At 35.2% G+C, this 25755-nt stretch overlaps 1 long non-coding RNA gene across 3 annotated transcripts in view; it reads right to left on the reverse strand.

The window, feature by feature from the left end:
- LOC136826935 (uncharacterized) overlaps positions 1–25755 on the reverse strand; it is a 334539-nt gene that overhangs the window by 73999 nt on the left and 234785 nt on the right. For all 3 annotated transcript variants that reach the window (XR_010849758.1, XR_010849760.1, XR_010849759.1), the window contains one exon: positions 20161–20245. This is a non-coding gene — a long non-coding RNA (uncharacterized lncRNA). The remainder of the gene's footprint in view (positions 1–20160; positions 20246–25755) is intronic.

Raw genomic sequence — 25755 nt, forward strand, 5'->3', positions numbered from 1 at the left:
CGAGTTCCCACTTGCATTCGAAAGTTGTATGAATCTCTTTAGCTGCTCTCGTTTGGCTTTAGGGAGGAAGTATGAAGCGTGGAACGCGCGACAGGGGGACAAGTATGAAAAGGCAGAATGAGTATGCTCTCTTGACTTAAGAGTCTTAATTTGCATTAATGAGCACCTTTAGGGACGTCTAATGAGGAGAAATTAAGTACGCGTTTTTATGTTTTTTTTTTTGAAAGCTCGATGCTAAAGCGGAAAAAACGAATGAGGCAGTAGCCTTAATTAGAATACGATTTGACTTTAAATGTTTGATATTCAAGAAAATAATGCGAAATGTTTGATATTCAAGAAAATAATGCTAAAAACATTTCCTCATTCTGCAGAGAGAATGGATAAGTTGAGTAAATTACTAACTCGTTAAATTATACCTTTCTTTCATTAGTTCACCACACAGACACACACATTATATATAAATTACATAAATATACAATAGAAATTCCCTCAATTCTAAGCCAATCTTGAACCACGCTCTCTCTCTCTCTCTCTCTGCAAGACACACAAATGCCTACGATGAACTATGCAGAATCCAGCAATCACAGCTAAAGTCAGTGGCACAGGATCAAGATCTTTAAACTGTCCTTGTGCTGGAAGATTGACCATTTCATTCCTTCGTTAGTTCTCAAAGAACAAAAAATGGAAATTTGCGAAAAATACCATTTCTTAGGCTACAGTGATGGACTTTAAATTGTCTAACGTTTAAAAGATAATGGGACGTGACGGCAATTTCTCGCAATCTTTTGAACAAACCAATATTCCGAGTCCGACGGGCGTCCATAAAAATAGCCCTCTTTTCTCCCCCTAGGTCCGATAAAAGGACTTTGCAGGACAGAGCAGTGGCGAAATAATACATGGCCAGAAGGATAAACTGCTGAAGACAGAACCGCTGATAAAACATTTCTCTCAGTTCCTATTGTGGGACCCGGTCCCAATTTGCATAGTGACTGCTGCTGCGGGAGGGGGTGTCTACAAGCAAGAGCGGTCCCAAGCAAAATTCTGCAAGTGCATATGGTGTGGGACGAAGTGTCAAAAGACTGAGGATTGTCAAAATCAGTCTCTGCTGCACCTCGGGTCCGCTCTAACAGAAAGTGTTTTCTTTTCAAAAGGCATTGATTGAGGGATGTCTGGGGAAATTGTTTTAAACAGATATTAAATGACATATTCTTAGGAAGGATGTGTTATATATGACAGCTTCTCATTAATTGATATTTAACTCGGGAGACGTTATCATTTAAAGTATTTGATGCATAAATGGAAAACTGTTTTAACCAGATACTAAATGACGAATGTCTGTAGCAACTGGTTGAAACATGATAATTTATAATTGTTCTTTAATATTCATCTTTAGCAGAGGTGGTGTTTCACCTTAGGGAAAACATACAAACGTGAAATGACAAGATTATAGAGAAGGATGGCAGATTTCAATGGATGAATTAGAGTAATGCCTAATTCTGAGAGATTTTCAAGAGCGATTTACAAATTATTTAATGGTAATCATAGAGGAAATGTCACCTGAAGGGTTTATTTCGTGCACAATACACAAACAGGTTTAAAGTGAGATGGGATGAAAAATAAATTAAGGTTACCATCAACAGAATTAAATTGATTATCAATAAAAATAGACAATAAAGTTAAGCTGTTCTCAAGTCAGTTTGCATAATTATTAGAGAGGCTTGTGAAAGAGAGATGTCACTATATATGATGCCTTGAGAAACTGTTACATCAAAAGGTCGAAAGAACTATGCCGAACTAACACACCCATGTCAACAGGATGACTAAAACTCGGAAAAGACTTTTCATATAAGTCATCCGGAAGACCAAAGCAAATCTTTAAAGAAAAAAAAAAAAAAAAAAAGGGTGCATGAGTTAAAAGCTTAAGTGGAGAGATCAGAACCAGTGGTATGTCTAAGTAAGAGGGGGGTGGGGGGAAGAAGAGTTTGATTGGAACCAAAGAGTAGTTAATGGAACAGACATTAAGTGCTTTTGAGAGTTCTTAGGGACTCCGTTACATGAGGCCTTTTAAAATCATTCCGGTTTAAGGCGAAATGTGCCTTGGAAGAGAATTCTTGTTACATGCAAAATGAAAGATAAGACGACAATGGCTGGAAAGGTTTGTCAAACCAAATAAGTGATCACGCAGACAACATAAGGCAGAATTATTCAATGACCATAGTTGTTGTCATGTCAAAACACAACACAAAAATTAATCAATCTTAAGTTCAAAGAGTCAGTAATTACCAGAGACAACAAAGTCTACCTAGAGAAAATCATAGTCTTACCTAGAAAAAAAAACAATGACAATAAAACATTCTTCAGCGTTTGAGCGAGGTAACATTAAAACAAACTATATTTCACTCAACAAACAAGGTTTTCGGATGAGATAAAAATAACTTATTTCAAGGAAAAAACTGCGTTTTAGCATCATGAAACCTTCACAGATTTTCCTAAAAGGCTCAATTTCTCGAAGCGTTTTATTTTATCTTCAACACCAATGATCGCTTCACAAGTCAATCTACTTAACTGACTTCGGGAAAAACTACAAACATAAAAAAATCTCAGGATTTACATTCTACAAATGCAAAGTTCTGAAAGCCCTGAAAGATTCTCTAAGTAAATATACGACAGAAAAAAACATGAAACAAGCAAATATTAATATCGCAAACATGAACAGCATGTCCCCGACTCTTTAACAGACAAAGAATTTAGGACCATCAAAAAAAGACAAGTTTCCGAAAAAAAAAAAAATTAAATCCATTTTACAGCCCATGACACGCAGCATATTGGTAATTTGAGTTTTGTGTGTGTGTGTGTGTGTGTGTGTGTGTGTATGTGTGTGTAAGTGCGTGTATTTTTAAAGAACCATCGAGCCGTTTAGGCAGCGAAACATGACTGATCTTTGACAATGAAGCCTTTTTCATGTGACCGCCACTGCCCAATTGAAACTCATTCTCGCTACATTATTAACCTACACGCTTCCGACAATACAAATTTTTCATCATATTTCGTGGCATATTTATCTGGGCACGTTCAGTTATAAACATGCTTTAAAGAAATCCCTACATAAAAAGGATTTTGGGAACAGAGCATTATGAGCAAAGAATTATAATAATTTATATTGCAAAAGAACATAATCAATATAGTGATACTTATTGATGGTACATTCTATGCATTTTAAATATATGAAGCCGTATCAATCCTGGAGCTATGAAAAGTCATGGGGTCGAACTTAATTCATTATATATATATATATATATATATATATATATATATATATATATATATATATATATATATATATATATATATATATATATATATATATATATATATATATATATATGTGTGTGTGTCTCTACATGTGGGAGTAAGAATAATAAATAAGCATATACTCTGGGGCCGCAAAAAAAAAAAAAAAAAAAAAAAAAAGAGCTTTCGTTAAAATTGGCTCTTAAGAGATGAAAAACCAGCTAGTCATACTGCAGTAGTTGGTTCTTTGAATACTGAAAGCACAGAAGTATATAACAATTCTCAAAGTCTGCAGACACCGAAAGAAGGGATTATCGATCTAGCTCCAAAGTATCGTTGAGAAGCCTGAAGTGAATTTAAGGGCCTCAGGGAATACAACTCAGGAGTTGGCAAATAGGAATAAACAGAATTTTATTAAGCTTTACCTAGTAATAACGTAATTACGAGGTATACAGAACACAGTTAAAACATCCAGGTATACAGATAAATATAAAGTTGATAACAATTTCCCTTGACAAGATGGATCAATTCTCAGGAACTGGACAGCATCAACTGACAGTACCTATAAAGGTTTGTAATTTGTGGTAACTCACAGATATCAAAAAGAAACAGTGTTGACGTTCGAATCAAGAGTAAAAGGAAGAGGAATTTAAGCAACTGCTACGTAATTTCCATAGCTGACTTGGATAAAAAGAACTCCAATTTTGTAGAATAAGAAGCTGAATGATAACACTCCAGACAGCTTTACAATATCATGTAAAGGTCATGATATGAAGTATTAGTGAATGATGAACGACATTTTAACTAGAATAGTTTTACTCCAAGGAGCCTGGGTTCAGAAACTAACAAATTTTACTCAAATATGGACCGTAACTGACGAGTAGAATAAAATTATGTGGGATTAACTCGTTAACTGAGAGGAAAAGAACAGGTTTAAATTCGAGTTAAAGGAAAACGTCAGCAGGGTTTGTGATCTTATCTATTAAAATTAAGATAGAGACTCGGGATCTTAAATAAAAATGAGAAAAACTTGAAAACATAAATACAAGAAATTTGAACTTAAAAAACAAACAACCAAAAATGGTCATCAGGAGATACAAAGAGAACAGATGGGGAAAAAATAATGAAGTGGATCGGTATGATTAAATATGAAGGCGAACTCATACAGAATGAGACACAAGACATCTCAAGAAAAAACTGCATGGCTTACTGCGTGCGTAATTAACAACTGAGAGGCCATACAAGGCTATTAGCATACCTACGCTGTACCTGAAAGAATATGGCTATTCACTTTACTACTGTTATTCTTTTCTGACATAAAACAGGATCACAACACGAAACAATATATTGCACATACACCTATATATATATATATATATATATATATATATATATATATATATATATATATATATATATATATATATATATATATATACACACATACACACACACACATACACACACACACACACACACACACATATATATATATATATATATATATATATATATATATATATATATATATATATATATATATAATATAAAATCCCACCTCCCCAATTATATAAACATATCAGATCCTCATCTCATCTGCAATAATTCACTCAATTCTGGTTTCTCTGGCCTCACTGTAGCTCACTGACTCTCATAGCCCCCTAAGAGGATCTGTTACAGGTTTTCAAAACACTGAATTTTGGAGTGAGGCTGCTACCCCATGCTACTGTACCAACAGATAACCTGAGACATTCTTTTTCTTACAATTTTGTTTTTGCCAAGTACAATTATGAGCCCTCATCGGAAATCCATTGTTTCCTACAACCAAGCTCCATTCAGGACACATTTTCTCAAGTTTCCCCTGATTACATTCCCGCTAGATACTCCGGACTTATCCACTTTGGTATCCCTATATCTGCCATCAAATGTTGCATTCCAACCACCCGGCACCACCGATCTATATAAATATGTATATATAAATAATACACACACAAACACAACACACACAAATATAATAAATAAATAAATAAATATATATATATATATGTATATATATATATATATATATATATATATATATATATATATATATATATATATATATATATATATATATATATATATATATATATATATAACAGTTTTGCGGAATACAACAAATATGTAAATGAAAGAAAGTACCAACAAGAAAATTTGTGCATCACAACAACACCCCCCAAAACATACAATTTGACCTTCGTAAGTTCCATTATCATTATTATTGCTTTCATCCAGCGTCACTTATGAGCAGTTTCATCTAAAAAGAAATAAGGCACTTGTCGAAAAGTCAGATTCACTCCCCACGTTGTAGCCCGTCCTTTGACGGGATTCTCCTACAGCAACCATGGAGAAAATATATGAAATCTATTTCGGTCTCCAGAATTCAATCCCAGATTTCTATCGCCAGTCTAAATATGATTAATTTATGAATTTCCGTAACGTTGCAAAAAACCAATTTCTTTTTATCCCTTCATGAGAATTGTCCGGGGGAAAATATAGTAATTGACCCAATTAAGCTAATACTCTTGATGATATTCAAATTACAAGTACAATCAATTATAACTTTAAATAGTCGCAGATATTTTAATGATAATGATGATGAGGGGGGCTTCAGCGCCTGCGCACCTTATGCTCACTGGCTCGCGGTGGGGGAGACGGGGTGTGGAGGGGGAGGTGAATTGCCTGAGTTGACTCCAAGGCTTCTTCTATTAACACGTATTTTCTAATCAAGGTGATTAGCTTTAAATGCCTTAGTTACCTTTGTAATTAATTTGCTTAATGGGTGAAATTACCTTCTCTATTAAGGTAATTGTTGCATCTGATACGGAGAAAGCTTTTTGCGCCCGTTTATCTTTTGAATCGGGATGGTCTTATCACTGGATCATACAACATCTTAAATAACTCCTGATTACGCACAGGAAGGATTTAGTTTGACAAAGCCATTAGGTTAATTACATTAATCCAAATTAGATTAATAATTGTGAAGGATAGCTGAATTATCTCGCTCATAAAAATCTAAATTTGTTTTTATTCTTCAGCAAAGAAAGATAAAAAACGGACGAACGAATTAGTAATGACAAAAGTATCACCGGGTTCTTTTCTCGCTAATTCTTCTCTTTTTCTGAGGTACGGGTGGACTGAATAAATTAAAGGTAAAATTAAAGAAGGAAAGATATGTTACTGTTACTGTCTGTCCTGCTGATACGAAAGTTTTGTGCTCAGCAAACGCATTATTAGGCTTTACCATATTCATACACGTTCCCAGTGCTTCGGTTTTTCAATTTTTAAAATGCAAGGAAAAATGGAAAAACAACCTAATGCTCTTTTCTAGCGCGGGCACGAAGAAAACAAAAGAAAAGAAATAGGAGGAAGATGGGTGGGGTTAACCAAAAAGGAAACGTTTTATATTAATTTCTCTTTTTAGTAGCTTCTCAACCCTTAATAATTTACCAGAACTTATGTATCTCTATTCGTTTGTATTACCAAGAGCTACATTGATAAATATGACACTTTTCTTTACGGCTGTTTTTCAGCTGACATTAGCAATTCAGAAAACATAACGTTTAGTTTTATCTATGGTGAAAATAACAGGCCAGAGAGAGAGAGAGAGAGAGAGAGAGAGAGAGAGAGAGAGAGAGAGAGAGAGAGAGAGAGAGAGAGAGAGAGAGAGTCCATTACGTGTATGGAACAGGTAAGTGATTGGACAGGACACATATACAAAAATGATTGTATATACTTAACAAATAGGCCAAACTTTAAAAATAAAGACAAATTATCAAATCAACAATAACCGGGTTCTTGAATTCCGAGGTACAAGGTATGGAACGAACAAAACAACTGGCTTTCAGCTTCGCACTTTCAGCAGTTTAAGTAAGAGACAAAAACCCGAAACATGCCAAGAGGATGGGTGAGAGAAAACGAATCAGGTCAAATAATTTTTCAGAGTAACATCCAAAATAACACCTGAAGAAAGATCGACCAGTGTTTCATTTGATCTAGGCTAAGTCAATGATCGAGGTAAGAGTTGGTTAACCGTGAGGGTTGCTGCTACGGTATAGTATTAAAAAAACTAGAATGCTACCAAGATATAGGAGAAATATCCTCAGACGACTAATGATAGTCAGAGACTCATCTGAAGAAGTTGTTAGATTACTGAAACATCTAAAACATTTAAATAGTGTAGTGGTTTGAAGAAGTTGTTTAACTGAAACATTTAAATAGTGGTTTATTTAATATATATATATATATATATATATATATATATATATATATATATATATATATATATATATATATATATATATATATATATATGTATTATGTTTGCATATATATATACACATATATATACGTATAACAGCTGAATGAATGCTTGTTTTGCAGTTACTCTCTCCAGCAAGCATCTTAAGGAGTTTCCAAAGGGGCCTGCTGGTGGACGAACCCGACGAATGGAAGGTCTTCCTTCAACTCCTTTCCTATTGTAGAGTAAATCTTTATACGTAAAAAAGACAAAAATTGCCATTTACATTCGCACAGTTTCATAACATGCGCCGTTTTCCCTTACAGGGGATGGCTCCAAAAAGTGTTACTCTTCTGGTTCTCAGCCATTTTTGGGATGAGGTTCCTAACCCCATGAATTCTTCGCCTAGGCTACAACCCATCACAATTAAAGCAATTAATGCACAGCTAAGGTAAAAATAGGGACAGTGCATTTTTATCCGGATAACGGATCCCCCGCTTAAGATCGATCCCATGACTCTTGCTGGTTAGGTGAAGCTGGTTACCACTGGATCACGAGGACCAATTTTATATATATATATATATATATATTATATATATATATATGTCTGTGTACACGCACACACACAAATATATATACATACATATATGACCATTTTTCACAATATTTCTAATCATTCATTCATTCTTTCATTTACCAGCGCACGTACATTTTTCACAGAGGACAGAACTAGGCATTTATTTCATAATCTATTTCTTCATTCATTCGTTTTCATGCACTTTGCATGCGAACCGAGTTTAGGAATTTCACGTTATTGCTCTATCTACGAAATGAAATTGATAGAAATGCCAATAATGGCTGTATACATGTAATATCAGCGGATATTTAGAAAAAAAGGGGGTCGGCTATCCAGGAGCAGTTTATATATAAAAGTTTATTTTTCTCCCAATGCCCACAAGTATTTTCCAAACCAATACTTCTGAGTGCCATTGTAATATGCGGGGAGCATTATTTGCAATGTATCTTAATTACGAAGATTCAATTAATTTTATCTACTGGACCGGTACGAACGAGGAAAACGAGAATGGCCGTCGCACTGTGCTCTGAAATTTATACGGACATCCAGCTGCGAATTAACTAAGAATTTGGAAACATGGAATTATACTGGATGCAATTCTATCATTAAAACTGACAATCAATCCAGCACTTCAAATAAATACAAAGCATAACGAAAAAGTACACAGAAAAATGGAATTTAGTGTTTTCATAAGTTCAGATTGAAATGAGCTCTTTCGTCTTAAAAAATTTAGTTTCAACCCTCTTTAGTTTCCAGCGCCGTTTCACTTCAACCCTATTTAATTTTCAGCAACCTTTCACTTCAGCCATGTTCAGTTTCCAGCAACCTTTCACTTCAACCCTATTTAGTTTCCAGCAACCTTTCACTTCAGCCGTATTTGGTTTCCAGAGCAACATTTCACTTCAACCCTATTTAGTTTCCAGCAACCTTTCACTTCAGCCATATTCAGTTTCCAGCAACCTTTCACTTAAACCCTATTTAGTTTCGAGCAACCTTTCACTTCAGCCATATTCAGTTCCCAGCAACCTTTCACTTCAACCCTATTTAGTTTCGAGCAAACTTTCACTTCAGCCATATTCAGTTTCCAGCAACCTTTCACTTCAACCCTATTTAGTTTCCAGCAACCTTTCACATCAACCCTATTGAGTTTCCAGCACCCATTCACTTTAACCCATTTTAGTTTCCAGCACCCTTTCACATCAACCCTATTTAGTTCCCAGCACCCTTTCACATCAACCCTATTTAGTTTCCAGCACTCTTTCACATCAACCATATTCGGTTTCCAGCAACCTTCCACTTCAACCCTATTTAGTTTCCAGCAACCTTTCACCTCAACCCTCTTTAGTTTCCAGCAACCTTTCACTTCAACCTTATTTAATTTCCAGCACCCTTTCACATCAACCCTACTAGTTTCCAGCAACTATTCACTTTAACTCCTTTTAATTTCCAGCACCCTTCCACCTCAATCCTATTTAGTTTCCAGCTTCCTTTCACATCAACCTTATTCAGTTTCCAGCAACTTTTCACCTCAGCCCTATTTAGGTTCCAGCAACCTTTAACCTCAACCCTCTTTAGTTTCCAGCAACCTTTTACTTCCTTATTAAGTTTCCAGCACCCTTTCACATCAACCCTATTTAGTTTCCAGCACCCATTCACTTTAACCCTTTTAAGTTTCCAGGGAACTTTGATTTCACTATCCCCTTGAGTTTCCTAAGCTCTTCGGTTTCCAGTACCCTTTAGTTTTATCCCGCTTTAGTTTTAATCTTTCTTTGAGTTTTCCGAACCCTTTGGTTTTAACCACCCCTTAGTTTCATCCTCATCTAGTTTCCGGCACCTTTAAAGTCTATCCCTTTCTAGTTTCCAGCAACCCAGTTTTTCGAAGTGAACTTTCAACGTCTGTGGTTTCACACACTTTTTTATTTTCCTATATCCTTTAGTCTTAATTAATAATTAGCTTTAACGCATTGTACTATCAGCCATCTTTAATTTTAAATTATTAATATTTACATTTTTTCATCACCTTTAGATTCACACTTAATTCCACCTTATATTTTCACCAAACTCTTGCTGAAGCTGCCAGCAAGTTTTTAAACACATTTGATTTTCAACACCATGTTTTCAATCGCGATAAATTTCGTGAAAAAAATTGCACATTTTTGTATGTAAAGATTCTGACCTGCCAAAACTAACAGAGACGTGTAGGATCCATTCATCAATTTGACATTGTGCTCCTGCATTTTTAATTCCACATAAAAAGCCAACAACAATTTATCAGTCTTGCGCTTTCTTTCAGGAAAAGGTTTCTCTGCATTTTTAAAAGATAATTGTATTTCTAACTCATAAAGTAAATGGAAACGGGTTCTGATCAGAAATAAATTCCTTAGATTTCGTTGCCCTATGGTGTTTTGGCATAAGTTGGTTTTGTTTATACAACACCTGAGAGAGAGAGAGAGAGAGAGAGAGAGAGAGAGAGAGAGAGAGAGAGAGAGAGAGAGAGAGAGAGAGACATACAAAAAGTATCTCCCACTTATTTTTTACGCGGCCGAATCAGCATGAACAAAAATTGCATTTTCATATCTTAGTACTTTGGTTATCTTGAAAATTAAACATGATACAAATTAAGAGTAAACTTTTGTTAACATTTTCTCTGAAAATATTATAAAACAAACACTTCAGCGGAAGGGGGAGGAGGTGAGGAAATAGGCTACTCATTTCACTAACAAGGGATCAGGTCACTAAAAAGGATAACGCATACTGTCACCGTTTAAACCTGTCCCTCATTACAAACATAGCTAATTTGGAAATTCATTACGTGGACCAATTATGAAAAATTATGCATGTACAGTATATATATTTATGTATGTGTGTGTGTATTGTTACAGTAATATGGTCTTTAAATACATGATTACCAATGTCATTTTATATTCATCTGATTTTCCATTCTCTATTAAATCACGCAATTTAATGACTAAAATAGAGCTAGGCTGCGTCGGCACTTTAGTTAATACTAAAAACACCACGAGTGTTAACAATTTTCCGCGATTTGGACCAACCTATCGGATCGAACTGGTGACCCGGATACAAAAAACAAGACCTTACGAACGTATATTTCTTACATTTCTGATCCTAAACCGGACCAGAAACCTAACTTAAAAATGGAGTTACGGTAGGTCAAGGATTCGGTGGGAGTAAAGTCCTTAAAGTAGTGGAGTTTGCAGTTTGCAGTCACTACGCATGAAGAAACTAGCAACAACCGAGAAGACTAGTAACAACAGTCTCATACTCTTAAGAGATTAATAGCTAAATTTTCTTACTTAAACAACAGTAGCGTAAGAACTGAATTTCATCTTTTATAGGTTATTTCGTCAAAAACTTGAAACATTGCATTGCTACATCTTCTCAATGTCTGACTTGTGAAACGATATCAAGTACCCAAAGTGACTAGTAACATGTCATACAGGTTACGAAAGTGACATGTGAGAAGGAATCACATGTATTTACATTCTCTAGTCGTCAAAAAAGACCTGCAAAATGAGAAGAGTTGCGTAACAGTCCAAGTAACGAGCAAGATTATATGTAAAGTAGCTACACCTCTCAGGCAAGTTACATCATCCGGTCGTCTTGTGACCTTTAGAACGCTACGAAAAGTAACACCTCAACTTAGCGGACTTCTGTACTTATCAGATACAATATCTCGAAATTTTCCTAATATGCTTCCACTTTGGATGTAATAAATTTGTTAATATATGTCTTAAATTGATTGTTAAATGTAAAGATTTGTTTAGGTTGGGAACTGTGTGGAATTATTGTTAAATACAAGATATCTGGAAAATATTGAAGAAGTGCAGGCTACAGAATAAGGTCCTTGTTCCTTAGTGGACTTTCTTACTTATCAGAAAGGCCAGACCCCAAAGTGTCTGTTAAGATGAGGTGTTCTGTAGTCGTGTCGTACCTTGAGCCTTGGCGGTACATGTGGCGGTGTCTTCCAAACGCTCTTCAGCACGATAAGTCGAGATAAAAGAAGAACAAAAGCGAAATCGAGTTCTGCAGTCATTCCATCGGCGACACGACCCTCCGTCCGCACGCTCGCTCGCTGGCAACCTGGCCCTTCTTTTTAAAGTCGCCGGCATTAAAGATAGGCATTAATCATTCGGGAGTGATCGCACGACCTACCCACCACCGACAGTGGCGTTTAAAATTAAAATAAAACGTTTAATTAAAACATATGGGTGCCTTTTACATTTTCATTTTTATATTATTACTGTTTGGTTGGGAAAAGGATCATCCCGTATTAGCAAGAAATCCATAGGAAATCATATAATGAATTAGAGTTCTGCTTTTAATGGATATGGCTATGCAGATTATTGCTATTTCAAGCAAAGTTTTTCCCCATGTGATAAAAGCGTCCCGGCCTGTGCTGAAAATTAGGATGAAAATGCAAACAATAATACGGTCTGTTTGCATATATTTCATATTTTCTCACTGATTTTATCGTCATGGGCGCTATTTCATGGCCATTCGCAAAACGACAGTAATTTGTCATGCATGGCACATGCATACTATATATATATATATATATATATATATATATATATATATATATATATATATATATATATATATATATACATACACATACATATATATACATATATGTATATATATATATATATATATATATATATATATATATATATATATATATATATATATATATATATATATATATATATATATATATATATATATATATATATATATATATATATATATATATATATATATATATATATATATATATATATATATATACACACACATACGCATTAGGTAAGCTGCATAAATGCATGACGTGGCTAAATAGATACAGAGACAGCCAGATAAAGCAACAATAAGCTTCATGCCATGATCACAGTACCAGCGAAAACATCCCATGGCAAAGCACACAAAATGTGAAAAAAGCCCCAACATGCATTATGTAAAACAAACGAATAGCTGCATCGGCAAATGGGAAATAAAAAAAATCAATATGACAAATGAAATAAAAGCAAACACGACTGAAACTAAACGAAAGAAAACAAACAGGCACCAGGCAATAAAGGAGAGGACAAACATGCATGAAGTAAAATGGAAGAAAAGCACACATGCGACGAGTATGGCACACACGAAAACGTACGCACATGCAGTCGTAGTGTGTGTGTGTGTGTGCGTATGCACGTACGCGCGCGTGTGTGTGCATAGGAATGCGCGCGCGCACGAGCTCGGCCAGTCATCGTATGCACGCTATTACGCCTAAATGCCATCCCAACTTTACGTGCATTCGGCGAACTTTCACCTATCGATGGGGAAGGGTCGGCGCTTGCATGATGAGCTGCTCCAATAACATCGCGCATTGAAAGGAATCAATTATGAAAAAAGTTGAAAATATATGGAATCTCCCTTACCGGTAAGCGAACTTTTATCATTGGCCTTCGATAGCTGCCTGTTAGTGATCACAGCATCATGCTTGTGTGTGCGTGTGTGTGTGAGTGTGTGCGTGTGCCTCTCTTTTTTTTTTAACTTTTTCTTCTCTCTTTCTGCCTGCCTGCCTTTCTCTCTTTCTCTCTCTCTCCTCTTTCCATCCCTCTCACCCTCCATGTTTTGATGGATTTGATTGGATTAGCGATTACGTAAATAATGAAGGAAATTAGAGATATTTTGTTTGTTGTATATCATTCCATATACTTCAAAAGAAGAGGAAATGCACGAGAGACGTAAGAGAACTAAGCGAAAGGGGAGGGGAGGGGAGGGGGGATCAGGGGGAGGGAGATTGTGGTGGGGTAAGGGATGAGGAAAGGGAGGGTTCAGCATATCGCACATTCATTTTTCCCTTCTTCTCTCTCTCTCTCTCTCTCTCTCTCTCTCTCTCTCTCTCTCTCTCTCTCTCTTTTATGCATTTTTCTCTCTACCGCACTCTCTCTGTCTTACTCTTTCTCCTCATGACCAAAACTCCCATGTTGCCGGATTCCCCTTTCGCTCCCTCACTCACATAATACCTCTCCCGCTCCTGCTGCCACAACTGCAGCTGCTGCTGCTGCCAGTGCTGCTTCTGATTCTGTTGAACCTGCTGCTGCTGCTACTTCTGCGATCCTGCTGCTTTTACCCCCTGCCATTACTCTTGTTGCTTTCTGGGAGTCGGAGACGATGACTAAAGATCTGGAAGATTGTTGCTGCTTTTGATTCTTTCCTGCTGCTGCTGTCAGTTGCTTTTTTTTTTTAGCTTCTACTACTTTATTTATTTTACTGCTATATCTGCTGCTTTCAGATAGCCGGAGATGATGATACAAGAGGAGATTTTATCGTGTTCTGCGCCTGACTTCCTGCTTCTGATGTTTCTACTTTCAGTTCCTGCTACTTTTTTCTCTTTTTTTTGCTGCTATTACTACTTTTTGGGCGTTGGAGATGAAAATAAAAGATTTTGACCTGCGTTGCTTCTGATTCTGGTGCTTCTGCCGCTACTGTTAGTTATTTTCCTCTACTCCTGCTGCTTTCCAGCAGTCGAAAATGATAACAAATCATTTCCGATAAGGTTCGGATGTGTATGAAACCTTAATCTTAATTTACTTGGCTATTCATCGAAACAGCTGTCAAAGGTGATTCATGATACATCTTCCAATAAGCATATTATCAAGATGATGTACTTGCTTTCTTTCAAATGTGGCTCCTCACTCTCAAGAGTCACTCCAGACTAACTAGCCAATCATGTGATTCTCTCTCTCTCTCTCTGTTGGTAAGGGGTTATATGTTATACAGTATTAAGCTGTAGTCTTAGGTAACAAATCCTCACCGTACTGACGCCTTCTTAATTCTCATCTCTTGATTCTTCTATACATTTCCCTTTTCTTATTCTCTCATGTTCTTTCCATATTCTTCAAGAATATGGAATATTTGTTTTATTCTTTTTATAGGCGATGTTTTCTTACGTTACATTTTCCGAAGCAGGCGTTTTCTTTTCTCGAGTCTCTTATATTAATGCTTTATTCTCATCTGAATATTTCTGATTTCTGATTCTCTCTGCGTGTTATTCTCCCTTTCCTCTCTTTCAAGTCTCTGGTTTCCTTCTTTCATTCATCTCTCCTTTCCTTCCTGTTCTTCATTTACCTCCTTCGCGGTTCGTTTTCTTGAAATTCACTTGTTACCCCTAATTCTGGTTTCTTGCCCTTTTCTCATATTTGCTTACATCTGCCTTGCTCTCTGCTATCTTTCTTCGTTTTCTGCTTCTCCGTTACTTATTTGAAGATTTCCCATGCTTGCTATTATTTTTCTTTGCATTTCATCTTCTTCCCCAAAAGAGTGACTTTTCCACCGTTACTATCTACTTCCATGTCCTACTACTCATCATATCTTATCTCTCTTCCAATTTTTCTTGGCTTTTTAATTTCTTATAATTTTTAGTGCTTTACTTCGCTTCTTTTGACTCTTCTACTTTTCATTATTATATTTCTGTCCGGTTATTGGTTGTTTCTCTTGTATTCTTATTTTCCTCTGCTTTTTAAAGTCTTCCTTAATCTTCCACCCTACCTTCAAGCCTCCTTTCTGTCGAGTCCTTCCCACTTCAGCATTTATCTAGGACTTTTCTTCCTTTTTCGTTATAGTTTTTGCTTTCGTATTATTATCGCCTTATTTTAAGAGTATTTTTTTACACTTTTTTCAGGCACTTGTCATTAAGCCACTTATGTACAACTACTGGAATTTGTGATAGCACTACCATCCTTGTTAATGGTGTTTTAAGTTGTATTCAATTTTATGAATGATTTCGAGGTCATCCTCCAGTTAGTCTTAACTACTACTACTACTACTATTACCACTTCTTCTTCTTCTTCATACAATCTAAAACACATCTTAAGGGCTTATCCACCGTCTTATTACCTTCGAATCCTCCTAGAAGAAGCGCAGATACAGATGTCCTCACGTCGGCAGAAATCCAGTGCGTCTAACCATTCCTTCCTTTTGTTTGTGAAACTAAAAATAATTTGTATTTATGCGGTTATAGATGCAGCTTTCCTTTCAGTTCTTTGTTTGCTTTATATCTATTTACTTATACTCAGCGCATCTTTTCTGTGTATTAAGCTTCGATTGCATCTTTGCCATCTCTGTCTTAGTTGCATTCTATCCACTTATTATTCCTTTATAATTCCTTTACTAGTACGCTGTTGGTCCAGCGTTCGACTCTCCGACCGGCCAGTGAAGAATTAGAGGAATTTATTTCTGGTGATAGAAATTCATTTCTCGCTATAATGAGGTTCGGATTCCACAATAAGCTGTAGGTCCCGTTGCTAGGTAACCAGTTGGTTCTTAGCCACGTAAAATAAATCTAATGCTTCGGGCCAGCCCTAGGAGAGCTGTTAATCAGCTCAGTGGTCTGGTTAAACTAAGATATACTTATCTTTTTATTATTCCTTTAAATTTCCATTCACAATAATCTTTGTTTTCTTCCTTGATTTTCTCATTCCATTCCTTCAGGTTTAGCTGGTTCTCTTATCCGTCGTCTCCTTACCATAATATACTTCTTTTTTAAATTCATTGCCGTATTGTTTGTGCTTTTATTCTACATATTTCAGATCCTACTACTCTTACAATTCTTTTTTATTTATTAATTTTTGCACCTATCTATTATTTCATGGCTTCCTGTGCATTCTTCATGAAGCTGTTCACATTCATTTGTTACTTTTGGTTTTTTTATTTTTTCCTTTTTCTACTGGTTTTTCAGTTTTTCTTCTTCCCGTCTTGCTTCCTTCATATTTTTTCCTCTTTTTCACTAACGTTCATCATTGCTTTTCTTAATTACCCTTTTTCTTTTTGTTAATCTTCCTCAATAGTCTTTATATAAAATGTTGTCTTTTTTTTTTATTTTTCTCCTCGTTTGTTAACACTTAAAATGACAGAACGTTTCTTTACTTGGTTACGTTCCTTCTTAATTTTTCTTTCCTTAATTTTTTCCATCTTTACTTTATATTACTGTTTTCTTTACAACATTACTTTCGTTTTCTCATTTTATTGTTTATTTTCTTCATTTTATCTAGCTCTCACTGCCTTCATCGTCGTCCAGTGGAATCCATTTTACTCTCTCACTTTTCTCCTCATTCATAACTAATTCCTCCTTGCTCTGACATTACATTTTTGTTTATGAGGAAAGCCTTTCACTAAAAGCAATGACAAATATTGCAATCTTTAAAAAAAAACTTAAATGGTATCAATTTTGAGGGGCGATTTTAAGGAGGGAGAGACTGGCAAAAATGGGACAAAACACCCAGCTGTCTTTATTTAGTTCAAAATGGTGAAAATAGCGAAGGAAGGAATTCATCCACCAGCAAAGACGACCCCATTCATCGTCATTACCAGCTGACGGAAAACCAAACCAAATGAAGAATGAATATAAAGAATAATATAGAAAACGAAGTAGGAGGAAATTACAGTCCGAGGATTTGTGATTTCCTCGCAACGAATGTGTGCAGTGGTGGCTTGGCAGGTGTCACGAGGATATCTGAAAGGAAGACAGGTTTTCTTTCATCTCAAAGGCATGATGGCTGAAACAGTATCTCCAAGAAGTGGACAGAATGGCTACTTCACCGTGGAAAGAAAGAGACTTTGAAGAAGTAAGAGCAGGGTCAATGATTAAGTTATTACTTTGGATTAAATGCTCCTGAAAAGGGAAACGGCAAAATAAAAACAAATAAATAAAATAAAAAATAATGCAAAAGGAACAAACAGAGAAAAAACCTATGAATTTGAAACAAAACATTCAACTTAGGAATTTCAAATGTGTGATATCCTTTTCGTTGTTGTTGTTTTTTGATTAAGCTGGCGTTATGCCAGCACGGACTCTTGCTCACAGGGTAGGCCTTAAGTGTCATTCCATGATTTGAAGCGTAAAAATGGTCGTGGGGGTGATATCCTCATGACGTTTTAAGCACCTTGAATACTTTTTTCCCTAATTTGTTAATGCCTTTTCTCTATTAATTTTTCGTTTATTTGCCTCTCTCTCTCTCTCCATCTGTTTTCTTCTTCGTTATGGGTAACTGGGGGCCAACATCCTTACTTTCAGCTATTTTCTGCTCAGCTGACGGCAGCATCTGCGCCGCTATTTGCGGCTGATGAGTCATCTCAGGTGCTCTACTGAGGTTCCTTACAACCAGTGATCTCGAATACTGGGCTGTGCCCATAGCCCTTATCTCTTGGCATCTCAAATTTTTCAGTTGGTTCCCTTTACTGAATACTCGGACAGAGATATTTTGTTCAGTTTTGTATCTGTTGCTATTTACAGCAATCCTTTAAAATACGTAGTCAATTTTACCTTTTATTATGTTTTTCCAGAACGGTTTTCCTTTCTCTTTTATACATTATATTTACTTATTATTTTCTCTTTAGCCTTTTTTCTTCTCCGTCCCTCTTGGGTTTTAATAATGAACAATATTTCTGTTCATTTCCCTATTTCTCTCCCGTTACTTTTAATGTCATTCCTTCCTTGGTACAGCTTTCTTTTCTCACAGTTTTTCCTATCTTAGCCACTTAATACTTTCATACGGTCTCGCCTCCCATTTCTATTACGTTTTCTCAAGGCTTCTTATCATGCATTCGTTTTACCCCTCGTTAATTCTGGCTCTACTGCTATTACTTCATTTTGTTGTTTAATTAAACAGGTTTTATTTTTCAAGTCATGTCTGCACCTACTTCATCTTATCATTTCTTTCCGAGAATGTTCCTTCTCCAGAAACTAATTTTTATTCTAGTTTAATAATTTCTATCTTTTGTCCGTATCTTTCCTACGCACTTTTCTTTACTACAATATGCTTGATAGCCTGATATGTTATAACTTTGTAATTCTTTTTTTTTTTCTTCACTTCTATAGCTGGTGGAACTCCATTTCTTTCGTTTCACACCATATCCTCTTTTTCCTTGACAATTTTCTTCCGAATGACATTTCTAGATATTTTCAATCTTCTTTTTTCTTTATGACGAATATCATTCATATTCATCATTATCTCTCATTTACCTAACGGCTCCTCTAAGTTTTCTCCCATTTATAATTCCTTCTATTTTGTTTCATCCTCCAGTGCAAATCTTCAAACTAACCTTACTTTTCGTCATTTCTTTCCATCATTTGAATTCATTCTATTTCCCTAAGATTTCACAAGAACTCTGTTCTTTCCTGTTTTATGTTATATTTCATAAAATCATTTTTCGCTTGCTTTACTAATTTCATTATATTAATTCGTCGATTTCTCTCTAAATTCCTGGGCTTCGCTGCTGCCGTAGTTTCAATGTTCATCCCAAACTCTGAAACCGACATTTGTACGCTCAACCATTTCCATCTAGGTTAGGTCCCTCAAATTCTTCCCCAAGTTTTCAGTCCTGTTATAGCTATTGCCGGCAATGCTTGACTGACTGAATGACTGACTGAGTGAATAAAGTCAAAGACTTGCATCACACAGCAACAAAGTCTATCAAGGCTGAAGAAACTATTTGTTACAAAAGTATCTAATATTACAAATATCATACATAGAATCACTGTCAGTCCGTTTCAGCTGCATGTTCAGTAATTGTAGTGAAGATGACATTGCTATTAATAACTGTATCAAGGACGATGATTTTTGAAAAAGATATCTTTCCTGGGCGACAACATGCAAATAAAAGGTCAAGACACCCTATACCCGGATCCAACAAACTTCGCTCTGATAATTTCTTTTGGAGAAAAATACAATGCAACTTAAAACGTTTTCATGTTTTGACGCCAAAATGCTATTTAAACCAAACTCTAAGAAAAGAGGGTCAAATGACGAGTGTAATAGCTTGTCAAATGCATGCACTAAATATGGATGCGAAGAATGTTAAGTAAAACAGAAGAAACAGGTGTAGAAATATGGAAGGAGCAACCATTAAGGGAATTCTGATATAAAATATCGTATACAAAGAATAAAAATGTATTCCGTAATACCCGAGAACCAAATAAATATAAATAAATTCTTGACCTTACCTTACATTCCTTAAGAATAATATAATTTGATCCTGACACACTGGCAGATAGCGTCAACAATTATCATGATGTAGCAGGGAAACATCTGAAATAAAGAAAAAAATAAAATAAAACTTGATTAGCATCTTGAGTACCTAAAACTACACGCTAATCGAAGGTTTCTGGTGACTGTTATTATTACTCTTAGTGAACGTGTTGCAATTTTTTCTCACTGCTAACGTATTTTGTACTGCTGCTATTTTATATGCATTGTTTTAAACTATATGGCTGTGAACTGAAACAAACAAATATATATATATATATATATATATATATATATATATATATATATATATATATATATATATGTTTTAAATATATATATACTGTATATTTATATATATGTTTTAAACGATATGGCTGTGAACTGAAACAAGTAATTATATATATATATATATATATATATTATATATATAGTGTGAATAAGTATATTTATAACATAAATATATATGTACAGTATATATATTATGAATATATATTTATACGTATATATACATGCACGTACACACACAGCAAGCTACTGTAATGTATGTTATTATACATACATACATATACATATATACATACATGTATATATATATATATATATATATATATATATATATATATATATATATATATATATATATATATATATATATATATAATATATATATATATATAATATAATATAGATACACATACACATACGTTCATATATATACTGTATATATACTTTATACATAATATATAAATAATACACATATACAAACATATATATGTATATATATATACATACGGTTTACCATTGTTTATAAAGGCGGCAGTAACAATTGTAGCAATGTTTACTGCGACTCCTAAACCCTCATATGGAAGTTGCTTCAGGAGAGATCAATAACTCCCCCTGAAAGCTTCCATATTGGGTTACGTACACATCGACCAGGATGAATATCTAAACCGAAAACAAATAAAGAAAAATTGTTTGATACGTATTGTAGTGCTGTAAAGACAAAAATACCGTATATTTCGGCAAGTGGAAAATAAAAAGAAGAATGGGAAGTACATTGGCCAGAGTGAAAGCTGAAGGAACTTATCGCCATTTGAAGATTCTTTTTATGAAAGACAATGGCGCAACATAAAAAATATGATGCAAAAAATATGATCATTTACTAATAAGAAAAAAAATCACACAATAACCTAAAGTTCTCTGAAGCCTGTTGCGCGAAATAAAATGATACAACAAATGAATTCCCATTCCAAGTGGTACAGTAAGCACAGCAATATTGTATGAAATCGATTTAAGCAGATGATAATTGCAACATTCCTTCAAAATTCCAATGAAAACACTTTATTCGCTATTGAGATATACAAGTTACCAAATGAGCAAGCAAAAATCCATTAAAGGAAACGCAAAGCATTTTTAACACTGCTAGTGTAGTGGGTTTCATAAAAAGAAATTTTGAGCAAACATGAAATAAGATAAATAATTATTATTATCGTTAGTGTACCTGTTCCGCCAAAAACGTCGGCAATTTTCAAGTAACATTGCAAAGGCACCGTACCCTTCATCAAGAACATTATCATTATGTTGCTTTGCATTTTCTTGTTCAAGATTTGTGATTTATCAATGTAACGTCTGTCTTATAGACATACAAACAATAACTATATGTACACAGCGTTTTGCATAGTATGATTAGCCACACTTTCCTTTTTGGATTGTTAAACAATTAGTAATTTTATTAAACCATTCCCAATTCAAACAGTAGAACTTATAGTACAAGAAAGCCCATGAATCATTCGTTTCACTTACTGTACTTCTCACGTAGAACAAAAATTATGAAAGGAATCCTACTACTACAGTTCCGAAGTGTTGATTCTCTCTCTCTCTCTCTCTCTCTCTCTCTCTCTCTCTCTCTCTCTCTCTCTCTCTCTAAGGCAATCAGTAGAAATGAAAAGAGAAAAATGGAAAATCAGACGGGTGCTCCCTAAGGAGAGTTGCTAAGGCCAGGCTCATTTTCAATTTACATAAATAGCATCCCTATTGACATGATGATCTCATTATGAAAGTCAGCTGCCACAGCTGCAGCTCTATAACACCAAAAGTGCTACAAAGGATAATAATAATAATAATAATAATAATAATAATAATAATAATAATAATAATAATAATAATAATAATAATAATAAGATGGCGATATTTGCATCAAAATAACTAAAAAGACCAATAATCTTTTGAAACAACAAAACTCTAACCTTTATGTGGGGTGACTTACTTAAACAAAAGGAAAAAGAAATAACTAATGAAAAAATAAAGTACCCAACTGTTTTCAGTACCTGAGAAAAGAGATGATTTAACAAAACGAAACCGATTTCAGTCTTCTTCATGAATATTTATTACCCTGCTTCATCAACCATCTAACAACGTAACTGAAACCCGGCAAAGAAAAAAATCTAATTTCTCAATGCCATTTATTTATGTACCATATTTCACCTTATTTTGTAATTCCTGAAGGATGCATACGGATATAACAAAAGGTAATTAAAAGGAAAGGCAATCGGTGTCATTTTTAAAATATTTTACTTTTAGTTTAAAGATAAATTATATCTAATGGAAACGACCTATTATACAGTGATAGGAGATTTGATATTTTAGTGTATATATTTCACGATATGCCCGACGGGTAAGTAGGTAGGTAACTTTGTATCTCCATCTTCCTGAGAGAGAGAGAGAGAGAGAGAGAGAGAGAGAGAGAGAGAGAGAGAGAGAGCCTACCTCCCTCAGGAAAAGACTGACCAACCTTTGATTAAACATTTAAATATTTATTTTTTCATTTACCATTATTTCTAATTCCCTTTCCCCTGCTTTATTGCACCTTCTCCCTTTCTTCTATCAGCACCTTCATATCCTTTCCTCGATCCTCTCCTGCGCTACGTACGTCAGGTGTCATTCTCTTGCTCACCCAATGTTTTCGGGGTTTCTTCTTCTTCTCTTTATCAAGAAGCCACGATTCCTTCTTGTTTCTTGTCAGTCTCCTCCTGTTCCTTCATTCACTCTTCTGGTCACCCCTTAACGCTGCTGGCCCTTGTTTTCGTATTTCTATCCTTCATAGTATACTTGAATTATTCCTCTCTTTTCTGTTCACTCAATCTTTACAACAATGTAATTTATTTCTCTATTTTTGGTCTTGCAGTTCTTTTTTATATATATATATATTCTTACATTTTTTAGTTATATTTTATATTTGACGTTAGTCTTTCACTATAGTCGTCTTCACCGCACATTTAACATTCTCCTTCAGAATGAACTCCTTTCGTTAATAATTTTCCTTCAACACTTCCTTCCTAAATTTAGTTTCCTCTTTCAAAACGACTTCATGTATCTTTTCACTGTTTTATTATTCCAGTACATTTTCTCTATTTCTCTTCTAACTTATCTCGATGAACGTTAGGCTACTGCTCAAGCCTCGTTCTTGCTCTTTTGACATTATTACCTTTTAATTCAAGTCAGTCTCGCCGTGATTCCCTGTCCCTCGGCTTTCATTCACGCAGTTGTACATATTTAGTTACTGCCTTGACAAATTATTAAAGCGTCAATGGAACTTACAACAGACCTTAGCAGTCTGGTGCGAGAAGGGGGAGTGTGTCATAACGAGGCCCAAACCCAAACAGAGTAAGAGTAAGAAGGTCCATTCACGTATACTATTGTCCCCACCTCTGCTACGTCCATTCCCATTCACACATTTATATTTACTCATCTTCCTTCATCTTCTCCTCTGCTCGTTACTACAGCATTCAGATTTCTCTCTCTCTCTCTCTCTCTCTCTCTCTCTCCCTTCCTGTCACCTCCTTCTCACCCTTCTCACCCTCCAACATTAGCAATCTCTTCTTCTTCCTAATTTTCATCCTACCACTCATCTCCCGCATTCCACAGCGTCACTCTATGTAACTTTTAACTCCTGTTATTCATTCCCCCTCTTATCATTTACATCACCCCTTACTATTCCCTCTCTTTTGCTTCCTTTACTATTTTCATATTTTTTTAACCTCTTCATTCCTTCTACCTCCCGTTTTACGTATGCTAATTCCAGCGCTTTTCTTACCTCACCTATCCCCTTCTTTACTTTTGCTTTCTTCTCCCTTTCACGACTCCTTCGCATTTCTTGCTTGGTTTCGTCTATTTTTGCTTTTTTTTCATTTCATTAGACTCTCGTTATCCGCCCCTCTCTCCCTATTTTGTCCTACTTTCCACATTCATATTCCCCTATTCTTCTCAAGTTTTACTTCCTCTCCCGACAGTTACTCCATCTGTTTTTTTTCTGATGTGTCTATTCCCTTTTCATTCATGCTGTTTCCTCTCCTTGCTGACATAATGCATAATGGTAGTTTAAAATCTTTCTTTTCTCTGCTTCACCAGGGTTATTTATTTACTTAATTTTACTGTACTGTACTGCATTCCTTTTGCTTCTGCTTGCGCTTGCTTCGCTCGGTCCTTCGGCTACTGCTCTCTTTTCACCTAAACTTTTCATTCATGTTGTCTCCTAATCGCCTTTTGTAGTCTTCCTTGTTATTCTTAACTTAACCTCCTCTTGTGTTCTTCACTATTCCCTCTGGTTCTATTCAATCACTTTGTTAGTTTGTTATTCCTTTTCCCGTTAACGAAACATCTCTATCATGTTTCTTAATTATGTTCTTCTCGCTCGTTTTCGCTTTTCTTCCTCTTTCCTTTCTCATTGTTTCTAGTAGAATAATTCTTTTCCTGTTGTCTGTTTCCTTCCTTCATGTTAGCTTTCTTATTCCTTTCTTCCTGACATTTCCTGTCTCCCATGTTCATTCCTCATTGTTTCCCTTGATATCTTTCATCGTCATTCTTTCGTTTCCTTCGGTTTTGAGTCCAACTTTTTTTTTTCTGTTTTTCTTGCTGTACTCGGGCCTGAGCTAGATCAGGTCATGAGGATGCCTGTCCTTCGACATCTAATGACGAAGGAGAGTCACAGAGCAGACTGAGATGGGAACAAATTAGGATTCCTTCAAACGACATGAAATGGCAAACAAATTAAACACTGAGAAATTAAACACATAAATCTCATTCTTGATTCAGCAGTGACTGATGTTTTGTTTTGCTGTAGAGCCACCCACTATTAGGGAGGAAAAATAATCAAAACATAATTTTTTTTCTTTTTTTACAAAATGACCCATAAAGAATATTGCATTTGTTGTCAATCTACGCGGAAAATAAACTGAAATTCTTGATGACAAACGTCATATGCCTCGTTGCATATAAGCAATGAAATTCTGTTGCATAAAAAATTCCCTCTGTTCAAAACATTACCGTGATGGCGCTTCCAGTCATGAAATATTTAGGAATCATATCTCCATAATGTCAGGCAAAAATATTGAAAATTTTCCAGTTTACTTATGAAAATGTATCTTGAATTTTCATTTTCGACGCGGAAATAATTTAGAACTTGTCAACTGCCATTAATAGAAAATTAATACTGGTCAGGGCTCGTACTAGAAAGAGCGGCCTGAAAAAATTAATATTCCGTAATGAATTCTCAGCAAAATGTGCATTCTTAA

The sequence above is a fragment of the Macrobrachium rosenbergii genome, chromosome 41, assembly GCF_040412425.1.
Source record: "Macrobrachium rosenbergii isolate ZJJX-2024 chromosome 41, ASM4041242v1, whole genome shotgun sequence".
NCBI classification, from domain to species: Eukaryota; Metazoa; Arthropoda; class Malacostraca; order Decapoda; family Palaemonidae; genus Macrobrachium; species Macrobrachium rosenbergii.